An 11898-nucleotide genomic window follows, 5' to 3' on the forward strand; every position below is an offset into this window, starting at 1 on the left:
TTGAACTTAGGTCTTCTTGACTCCAGGCCTGGAGCTCTATACACTGCCACCTAACTGCCCTGCTTGTTAGAAGGGACCTTAAAGACCATCTTGGTTAACCTGTACTTGCATAGGAATCGTCTTTAGGATACACCCAATCTGTGGATGAATGCTTTGAAGGAAGAAGGAGAAAGCATGAACCATGCTTCAGAAAACCCATCCTATTATCATGTCACTTTCCACAGAAAGAATGCTTCCTTGGAATCATAAGACCTGGATTCAAATCTAGTCAATGTCCTCAGCTGAGAGGGTGGAAAGAGTGGGTGCTGTGGTGGGTGTAAGGAGAACAGACAAAGTCTAAAACAGCCACTGGGATGAGTAAAATAAAGACTCAATTTGGAAGGAGCAAAGGTATTGCCTTGTTGCAGTGAGTTCCCAGTTAAGATTATATAATACAAAGGTTTAATGGATCTAGGCAATGGGGTTGTTTGTCTTTTTTCAACTTTGTTCGGTTCTAAGAACTAACAATTTCAAATTATAAAACTAGAATTAAACCAATTCATAAGTGGGTAATTCTGCTAAATTTATAGGATCATAGGATCAAAATATGGAGCTGAAGGAGGCACTCAGACATCTCCTAGTCCACTTGCTTCATTTTATGGCTGAGGTAACTGAGATCCAAGGGAATATTAAGTGACCTGCTCAAGGTCACACAGAGAGTGTCTGAGATGGATCCTGAACTCAGTCTTTTTTCAGTTGTATCTGACTCGTCATGACCCCATTTGGGGTTTTCTTGGCAAAGACACTAAAGTAGTTCGCCATTTCCTTCTCCAGCTCATTTTACGGATGAGGAAACTGAGGCAAATAGGGTTAAGTGACTTGTCTAGGGTCATGCAGTTAGTGCATGTCTGAAGCTGAATCTGAACTCAGGAAGATGAGTTTTCCTGACTCCAGGCCTGGCACTCTATCTACTGTGCCACCTTGTTGCCACTTGGTTATAGCAGAGTATAAACTCTAGCAGTTTATAGGATCATAGATTTAGAGCTGGTCCCTAAAGACCATCTAGACTAGTCCAACACTTCCATTAGGCAGATAAGAAAGCTGATGGCTTGTTTATACTTATATAGCTAGTAAGTGTCAGAGATAGGATTTGAACCTAAATCTTCTCCTATGCCTTACTACCTCTTCCAAAGCTGGAAAAGCTTCATATCTGTACCTGTGTAAAGACTCTTGTCATCTAAAGACCAGTGTAGTTAAATTCATTGAGGCTGAGTGCCAACTCAGCTACAGGGTGAAGATTTTTTTAGTTGCTCGCAGACCATCTACCAAGTAATAGAGGGGTTGTCCTCTGCTTTGGTGGAAGGAGCATGGACACCATATAATCACGGATTCTCCATGTATTAAACTATGTATGCATAGACAATAGTTATTTGCATCGTATGCAAGTTAAGGGTTAACTGCATTTTAAGGATCAAGGATAAGTGTTAAATGCATCAACTGACAGGAGGAGTAGTCAGGTAAGATCTGTGCTCATTAGAGAAGAGCCAATCCCTCCTTTTCCAACAATTCTTTGATTCAATTTGATGGAGGTGGGAGTCATAATCTGTTTGAATGATGGGAAAAAGACAGTGTCTATTTAAAGTGTTATAGATGGAGGTGGGACTCATGACCTGTTTCAATAATGGAAGAAAGACAGTTTCTATTTAAAGCGCTACAGAGTATTCTAGCTTCGAAACACTCCAAATTAGAAGAAACTTCATTTTACCCCTTAGTATTCCAGGGACAAATTGAGAGTGTATTCTGACTTAGTTTAAACTTATGGAAGAATCATTCAACAAACACTTATTAGTACCTACTGTATGCAGAATATTAGGGTTATTAATAATCTCATAAAGTAACTAGCAGGATCTATGGAAATAAAGGTTAAGAAATGATTTAAGGAAAAAAATAGCATCACCTACACTTATTTTTCTTCCCTTTGGCAGGTCTGGAATGCCCCTGAGGCAGGCAGATTTGGCACCTGCACAACCAGTGAACCAACTTGTGGTTTTTGTTTTTTAAAACATAGTGCCTTTTAATGGATGATGAAACATTTGGGGCTGCCTTTGGTTACTGCAACTTATATTGCAATATACTCTTTGAGAATGACAAATAATACATCTGTATTATTACAAATAACACAACATTTTTGTTGTGGCTTGTTGCAATAACCCTCCTGCTTGTTTAGATAGACCCCATTAGAGTCTGCGGAGTGAAGTTGCTTAGAAAATGTGGGGTTTTATACCATGTTTTACTTAAGTTGTACTCTTTAGTGCAACTGTGGTAGATAGTAAGCTCTGTGAGGGTAGGGACTATTTTTCATAGGATTATGCATTTAGAAGAGTATAATCTTGGAAGAGATCTTAGAGGTTATTTGATAAAATACATTCATTTTATAGATGAGAAAACTGAATCACAGAGAGGTTAAGAGATGTACCCGAGGTCACAGAATAAGAGCCTGCATTCAAAATCTTATCTTCTGATTTAAAATCTTGCATATTTTTCATTGCTTCATCCTGAATTTTGTTTATATGTCCCCAGTGCCTAGCATGAAGCAGGCAATTTAATTAATAAGAATGATAGATATACACTTAACACTTTTAAGTTTGCAAAACATTTTACATACTGTATCTTTCCTTTTTCAGCCCCTCACAACAATCCTGTGGATGAGTCCTTTTTTTTCAATTGTTATTCGGTCATTTCATTTGTGTCTGACTCTTCATGACACCATTTGGGGTTTTCTTGGCAAAGATACTGGAGTGGTTAATGCATTGTTGGTGGAGTTGTGAAGTGATCCAACCATTCAGGGGAGCAATTTGGAACTATGCCCAAAGGGCTATAAAACTGTGCATACCCTTTGATCCAGCAATGCCACTGCTAGGTCTATATCCCAAAAACATCCAAAAAGAGGGAAAAGGACCTATTTGTACAAAAATATTTATAGCAGCTCTTTTTGCAGTGGCTAAGAATTGGAAATGGAAGGGATGCCCATCAGTTGGGCAATGACCAAACAAGCTGTGGTATATAATTGTAATGGAATATTATTGTGCTGTAAGAAATAACAAGCAGGATGATTTCAGAAAAATCTGGAAAGCCTCACATGAATTGATGCAAAATGAAGTGAGCAGAACCAGGAGAACGTTGTACACACTAACGGCAATATTGTTTAATGAAGAATTGTAAATGACTTAGCTGTTCTTAGGAATACAGTGATCCAAGACAATCCCAAAGGACTAATGATGAAGCATGCTATCCACCTCCAGAGGAAGCACTGATATTATTTGAATACAGACCAAAGCATGTTATTTTTCACTTTTTTATTTTTTTTCCTTTGATTTGAATCTTCTTGTACAAAGTGACTAATATGGAAATGTTTTACATAATTGCACATGTTTAACCTATATCTGCTTACTGTCTCAGGGTGGGGGGAAGGGGATGAAGGGAGAGATAGAATTTGGAACTCAAAGCTTTAAATAAAAATGTTAAAATAAAAAAAAATTAAAAAGATATTGGAGTGGTTTTCCATTTCCATCTCCAGCTCATTTTACAGATGAGGAAAATGAAGTAAACACTGTTAAGTGACTTGCCTAGGCTCACACAGCTAGTAAGTGTCCGAGGCCAAATTTGAACTCAGGTCTTCCTGAGGATCCAGTTTAGACATGAAGAAATTAATTAATTAATTAATTGAATAATTATTTTATTTTGCATGGGGGAAGGCTGGGCAATTGGGGTTAAGTGACTTGCCCAAGGTCACACAGCTAGTAAGTGGATCAAGTGTGTGAGGCCGGATTTGAACTCAGGTCCTCCTGACTCCAGGGCCGGTGCTCTACTCACTGTGCCATCTAGTTGCCCAGACATGAAGAAATTTATGGTGACAAAGGCTTAAATGACTTTGCTATGAAGTGTCCAAGGTGGAATTTGAACTCGGGTCTTCCTAAATCGAAGTTCAACAGTTTATTGAGGACCCCATATCACCCTTCATGCTTGTTGGGTGACTATAGTCAGAATCATGCATAGACTGGGCATTAGGGTGTTCATATCAAGAACCAAGTGAAGTCGTCAACAAGCATTTTTTAAGCACTTACCACAGTCCAGGAGCTATGAAAAATATTGGGGATTCAAATACAAACACAATCAAAAAGAAAAACAGTCCCTGATGTCAAGCAGCTCACGTTCTAATGGGGAAGACAACACAAAAAAGGGAGGTGAGAAGTGGGGTGGGAGGGAATGTATTCACTGTGGCGTACGGTGCCAAGGTCCACAGAATGGAGGATGGCTGGTCTGGGTCCTTTCTCAGAAAGGAAGTCCTGGGAGAAACTCACCAATGTGAAAATAAAGGATGTGGGGGTGTCTGAAGAGTGGATCAAAACAAAAGAAGAACAAATACCACATTTACTATTTTCCTTCCTTCCTCCTTATACCAGTTTTGAAAAGAAATGATGTGATTTTCCACCCTCACAATCATTTATCTCTTGGCTGCCTGCCTGCTGCATGTTAGCAGTGGTAGATTCTGAAGACTTGGTAAGAGCAGCTGAAGAGGTGGGAAAGACCCCGTTTGCTCACAGGAAATAGGAATGGCTTCTGTTTGCATCTATTCAACCGCTCTCACCAGGCCCTCAGTGGTTCCGCCGGAGATGATATAATTTTAGTACATCACATTTATCTAGGCTTTAAGTTTTACAAAGTGCTTTTTATATATTATCTCATTTGAATCTCACAACAATCCCACGAGGCAGGTAATATAGCCATTATCGTCGCTATTTTAAAGCTGAAGAAATAGAAACTTAGAGTAAGGAGAGGTGACCTACCCAGGGCTACAGAGCAGGTAAGTGTTTGAGACAGGATTGGAACCTGGGTCTCCCCGACTTCCAGTTCAGTATACTACATTCTCTATCACTGCATTTCTTCTGGTTGAATAGGCAATAATTTATGTATAGAGTGACGTAGTGGACAGTGAACTGGCCTTGGAGCCAGGAAGACATAAACTAGATTCTGACACCGATACATTGGCTGTGTCAACTGAGCAAATTCTTAAGGTTTTAGAGTAGGGAAGGAGATGACCTGCTTTGGGAGAGGGAGCTTCCTCACACAGGGAGTTCCCTCCATCAGTGAAATCACAGTTTGAGTCCTTGTCTCTAACTTCCTTTCACTCCCTTTTAATGACAAGATATTTGCTAGAAGTTTGGGGATGGAGAGAGGGAGAAATAAGCTATTGCAAATGAATTTCCTTAGAAACACTTATTTCCCATAGAAACACCTTTAGAAAGATCATTGAATTCCCTATAGAGAAAGTCCATGCTATTAATCACTTACTGTTCTTGCTTGAACCACGTTTAGGCGCTGTTACTGACTTGGACAGTAACTTGTAATCTCATTTTTGGATGCTTTCCCGAAAGCAAGTAAGGTAAACATTTCCTAGTTCTTCTGCATCTTTGTATAGCTGCATCTGGGGTCATCTCCAGTCATCCTGATCTATGTCTTGCCAATGGACTCTGATGACCCTGGGGGAGAGAGTGAGGCTGATGGCTCTGCATAGCCCTGCCTCACTTAAATCCGATTCACTTGCAAGTCATCACCCCGTTGATGTCATTGGCCCTCTTCAAGAACGAAGGACTGACAACAACAACCGCCTTACCATTTTAACCTTTTACCTATTTCGTGAAATTTAGATAATAAAAGAATTGTGCTCAGAGAGAGTTCTTGGAAAAATTGTGAAATTGGCTGTCTGTATTTGGGACCCTGTCACTCTCCCCTCGGCCCCTAGCTGCCTGTAATCTTCAAGCTGCCTCCTACACCCTGCTGCATCTCCCCAGTGAGTTCTTACTCCCTGGGTGGGACTCTAGCCTGCGGATTTTTACTGGACCTCCTCCTATAATCTAAACTCCCTTAAATTGTAGGATATTAGAACTGAAAGGAACTTAGACATCATTTAGTCCAAGCCACTCATTTATCTTATTAACCAATTTTATTGATGCCTTTTGTTTCTTTTTACACTGTAATAATTTCCAAATATAGCTCATCTTTCCCAACCACCCCTTTTTATCAAAACGAATTCTCTTTTGTCATAAAGAAAAAAAAAAGCAAAACCAGACAAGGCATCAACCCTCTTTGACAATGTTACTTACCCAGAATTCCTCACCACTCTAACAAAAGAAGAGAGGTGCATACCTTCATCTTTTCTCCTGGGGCCAGGGTTGGACATTATAATGATGACCTTCGGCTTTATTTTATTATTGTTTTCCCGACTCTCTCATTTTACAGATAAGGAAAAAGACACTTAGAGAAAAGAAACTTACTCAGTCATAAGGTCACAAAGCAATCTACTGACAATCATTAATTAGACACTGACTATGTATTAGGTACTGTTGGTATTACAAATATAAATATGAAAAATTAGGAGCTGGGACTCTAACGCAGGACTTTTGGCTCTAAATCCAGGGCTCTTTCTATTACAATTTGGTGCTTAACCTTTATTTTTTTTTGTAGATCAGGACGGAGATGGTGTGATCCATATATAAATGACTCCTTTGGCAGTTTAGCGAACTATCAATTATGGCAGAAAGAAATGGAATAAAAGCTTTTTGCTAGTTACTAAGAACTAACTTCTTCCTCCTCACTTGAACTTATGACCTGGTGGACCAGCTGCCAAGGAGATATAAAATGGTCAAAAGGTATTGCTTGATGATCGTAGATTTTTAAAGCCAGAAGGGACCATATCTATCCAATTCCCCCCATTTAGCATATAAGTAAACTGAATCCCAGAGAGGTAAGAGGACTTGCCTAAGGTTACACAGGTAGTAACGACAGAGGCAGGATTTGAACCCACATCCTCTGACTCTTGAGACAATGCTCTCTTTACCATCTACCACAATGCCTTTCCGGTGAGAGGAAGAAGAGAAGCATGCAACATGAGTAGTCGCATATTTTGCCCTTAGTAATTAACAACTTTTTTTCCTCTTAGGCCCGTTTTTGTAGCTCTGAATTCAAACCAAGGTCTGATAAGAAACAAGGAATGAAAGACTGTCTCCTGAGGCAGAAACACTCCAGATGTGGGTGTATAGTAAGTGAAGTAAGAATAGAATAGCACAAATATATTTCAAAACTCAGCCAGCAGCTCAAAAGGAGACTCAGATTGTGAATCTTCATTTCATACCCCCTGTTTCTTTTTTTTAAGTATATAATAAATTTTACATGTTGCTTTCAAAATACTCCTGCTTGTCTGTGTCTCCTTCTGAACGTCTATCTGTTCTCCTTTGGTGAATTTTTTTGACATTTTTTTCTCAATTTTTATTGATATCTTTTTTTTTAGATCACCAAAATATATTCCAGTATCCTCTTTTCCTTCTTCCCTCCCTCTCTCCCAGAAAGCCAGCCCATATAGCAAATGATATTTTTATTTTTAAAATTTTTTTAAATTTATTTTTTATTTTTAGCTTACAACACTCGGTTCCACAAGTTTTGGGGTTCCAAATTTTCTCTCCCTCCTACTCCTCCCCCCCCCAAGATGGCATGTAATCCAATGTAGGTTCTACATATACTTTCACATTGAACTTATTTACATAATAGTCCAATTGTAATGAAGAATTATAACCAATGGAATGAATTATGAGAAAGGAGAAATGAAACAAAAAAAGGAAAAAAAAAGAGAGCAAAAAGTTTGCTTCAATTTGCATTCAGACTCCATAATTCTTTCTCTGGATGTGCATAGCTTTTTCCATCATGGGTCTTTTGGAGCTGTCTTTGAACCTTGCATTGATGAGAGGAGTTAAGTATATCAAAGTTAGTCCTTACTGTGATCTCCTGGTTCTGTTCCCCTCACTCAGGATCAGTTCATATAAGTCTAACCTCAAATGCATGTCTCTTTCTATACTATATGTCTTCCAATTTTTACAAAACTGTGATGTTTGTCACCCAAGGGAGAATGGAGCCCCAAGAGACAAATTTGAGGAAAAAAAGAATTGCCTTAGAAATAGATCAGCAGATATTCCCATGATGCCCTTACTTAGTTAAGGTAAGTTACCAGGTAATCTGGGAAAACAGAAGTGCTATTGATGGAATCTTAAATCTCATTTTGACCATTCCATTCTAACCTACTGAGTCCATAGCTTGGGTGCTGCCTATGCCCAAGGCTATTCATTTTGGTTGCTTACATTAAAAAAGTAATCCCAGCAGGGATAAGAGGCTGATCTAGCCATCCTATCTGTTCCATCTCTGAATTACCCCTTTGCTATTGCTCAATCAGGATTTTCTAAAATGAAGCAATAAAGGATTTAAAAAATCTTTCAGAGCAAACTCTTCCTTCCCCAAACAATCTTCAAAAGAAACATACAAGCACACACATTTGGGACTGAAACACTGGCAGCCTGCATATTTGTGCAGCGCATTGCTAGGAGTTGGGTAGAAGATGTATCCAAGGAAACAAATCCTCGAGAGAAACTATTAGCAAATCTGTGCTGTGGAAGGGATATCCAATAAACAAGATTATCTGTAATGTGATTAGGTAATTTTATGGCATTTTTCAAGGAGATGGCCATAAATGACCATCAACAGGCTTGGGTCTTTGTAGTAATTTGGAGTGTTGAGAGCTTTATGTTTGGAGTGCCAGGAAGTATCAGACTGGGTACCACAGGCAAGAGGAATGATCTGTGGGTCAGAGGAGATAAAGAGGCAGTGTTGGGAGGTGTGGTTCAATTTATTATAACCAAAACCTCTTCTTTGCCTGTTGCATTCTGGTTCAGTTTTTTATAACTGAAACATTTTCTTTGCTTCTTGAATTCTTGTTTATACTTAAAAGCCTAGTTCAAATGTCCTTTCCTTCATGAAATCTTCCCTGGTCCTCCCAAATAGTAACAACTTTTTCCCATTAGACTTCATACAGCAATATCCTTCCTCCCTCTTCCACCTTTGTGAAGCACTCAGTGGGTAACATTGCATATAAGTTATCTCATTACTAGACTGTAAGCTCTTTGAGGGGGGCAGCTAGATGGTGCAGTGGATGGAGTGTCAGTCCTGAAGTTAGGAAGACTCCTCTTCCTGATTTCAAAACTGGCCTCAGACACTTACTAACTGTATGACCCTGGGCAAGTCACTTAACCCTGTTTGCCATCTGTAAAATGAGCTGGAGAAGAACATGGCAAACCACTCCAGCATCTTTGGCAAGAAAACTCAAAATGAGGTCACAAAAAGTCAAACACGACTGAAAACGACTCAACAATGAGGCTCTCTGAGGGCAGGGATTGTGTTGGCTTATCTAAGCTTTGCACATTTGCCAGTACATAGAGAAGTATTCTATACAATAAATACTGGATTTGAAAGAGGCTTTGAGTGAAAGTACAGTTGGATGGCTCCATAATGAGTCTTTGAGAACATCTATCCATATAACTGAATCCTTGTAACTAGAAACCTGTGTAAAGAAAGTCTTAGGATTTGAAATAGTCACCATGACTTCACCTTCATCCTCTCCCTCTTACATGCACTACCCTCTTCCATTGCTTTGAACTATGAATCCAGGTTTCTGTGTTCCAGAAATGGAACTCCTATGGAAGTTAGTTATTTGAGATCAAGAGTATATTTTCTCCAAGAAATATGTTATAAATTGTAGCTAGGTTTCCAGCCTAGCCTGCTCACAAAACCTCATTTCACTTATATTTCAAATATTTCAACACTTGGAAAGATCCATGATTTCGACAATATGCTTACTCCCTCTACCACCAAATTGTGGCACCTCCTTGTAAGACATTTTCGTGAATTGCTTTGGGCAAAAAAGCCATCATAAACTGGTGTCCTGATGATCAGGCTCTTTAGACTTACGTAGGTGAGTCCTGAGCCCAAACTTGAGGTTTTTCTAACTTTGTAGGACCTGTGGGCCTATCGTTTGAGAACCCAGGCTCACCTCTCCACTACGATGAGGAAATTGAACAAAAAAGCTTTAATTTCTTGTTTTGGTTTCTGTTTTTTTGTTTAGACTCTGGCTTGAATATACAAATACAAGATATGATCAAAGAGGGTTTAAGGGGAGAATTTAGTTTTCCTGGAGTCAGGAAGAACTGAGTTCAAATCCAGCCTCAGATTGTTGTTATTTGTCATTTAATTCTCAAAGAGGACCAATGACATCAGGAGGGTGATGTCTTCACTTGCAAATGAACTGGATTCAAGAGAGGCAGCGTGTGCAAAGTGATCAGTCTCTCTTTCAATTTGGGATTTCCTTGGCAAAGATACTGAAATGTCATTGCAGTCTGGTGGCAAGATGTAAGTCAAAATGACTGGCAATGGCCCAGCCAGCCTCAAATACTCACTAGCTGTGCGACTCTGGGCAAGTCACTGCACCTGTTTGCCTCAGTTTCCTCATCTGTAAAATGAGTTGGAGAAGGAAATGGCAAATTACTCAAGTATATTTGCCAAGAAAACCCCAAATGGGGTCGTGGAGTGTTGGACATGACTGAAAATGATACAACAACAATATTTTAATAATGGAGGTAGTACTATTTCAACTACAGTGCAGATTCGAAGAATGTTGTACACAGGTCTGGATACAACCACAATTAAGAACAAAAGATCTAAAAGCTCACATGACCACTACCCTCGTTTAGGTGGCAAGAGTGCCCTGTTTGCTCACTCTACTTCTAGCCTCTTCTCCATGCTCCAAACCATCCCCTATACATCTACCAAAATAATATTCCTAAGGCATAGGTTTGCACATGCTTGAAAGACTTCAAAAATGCTTTGGCTTTTAGGATAAAATGCCAGAACCTGAATCTTGCATTTAAGGTCTTCCACAATTGATTCCTGCCCACTTTTCCAGGTAAATCTCCCAATTCTCCACTTTATACATGACTCTACATTCCCACTGAATTGAGTGTTCCTCAAATTTGACATCCTATTGATCACATTTGCATGACCCCTCCCCCCCATGCCAGAAATACACTTCCTTCTCCTTTCTAACTCTCAGAATCCTCTTATCCAGTCTCAGCTCACATGGCATTTCTCTGAAGCCTTGCCTAATCTATACATTTTTAAGTGTTCTGAAGCTGCTTGGTGGTACAGTGGATAGAATGCTGGACCTGGAGTCATGACAACCTGAGTTCAATCCTGCCACAGATACTTACTGAGCTGTGTGATCCTGGGCAAGTCACTTAACTACTGTCCGCCTTAGTTTCTTTAACTCTGTGTGTGCGTGTGTGCGTGCGTGCGTGCGTGCGTGCGTGTGTGTGTGTGTGTATGTGTGTGTGATTTGTCCTTCATTCTTGAAGAAGACCATGACATCAGGGAGACGGTGGCATTGACTTCTGATTGAATTTGATTTGAGTGAAGGAAGGCTGTTCAAAGTCACCAACCTTGCTTTCTCCTCCAGATTCATGTAGGTCCAGTAACCAGATGCTGATCAGGATGACTGGAGATGGCCCAGGGTGCCGTGGGAGACCTTGACCTTCTTAAGCTAAGTTCTCTTCAAATTCTCACTTTGAGTGAGATAACGCCCAGTCACTGAACAGGCCTCTTTAAGAAGTGAGACCAGGGATGGCCCCTTTAATAATAATTAAAAAAAAGCACAAAAAGAAAACAAATAAAAAAAAAAACAATCAAAATGGAAAGAGAAGACCCTCAGGGTTGCCTGGCCAAAAGAGAAACAGTTACTATTTACATTCACTCTGAGCCAGGAGGGCCCAAAATTATCAATTGAGTGGTGCTTGGGCAGGGACCTCTTGTGGTCCAATCCATGAGAGCCAGAGTGAGTTGGGTTGAAGGCTTAATCTTTGAGAAAGAAATCTAGCTGGTAAACCCCAAGTTAACTAGGTAGGTTTAGGCCATGCAAATTTGCCTTCCTTTGGGCAGAACACCCTCAGGCAAGGGGAGAAGAGGGGAGGGGAGGAGTTGCTCAACTGG

This window comes from Trichosurus vulpecula, chromosome 2 (assembly GCF_011100635.1).
Source record: "Trichosurus vulpecula isolate mTriVul1 chromosome 2, mTriVul1.pri, whole genome shotgun sequence".
In the NCBI taxonomy this organism is placed as follows: Eukaryota; Metazoa; Chordata; class Mammalia; order Diprotodontia; family Phalangeridae; genus Trichosurus; species Trichosurus vulpecula.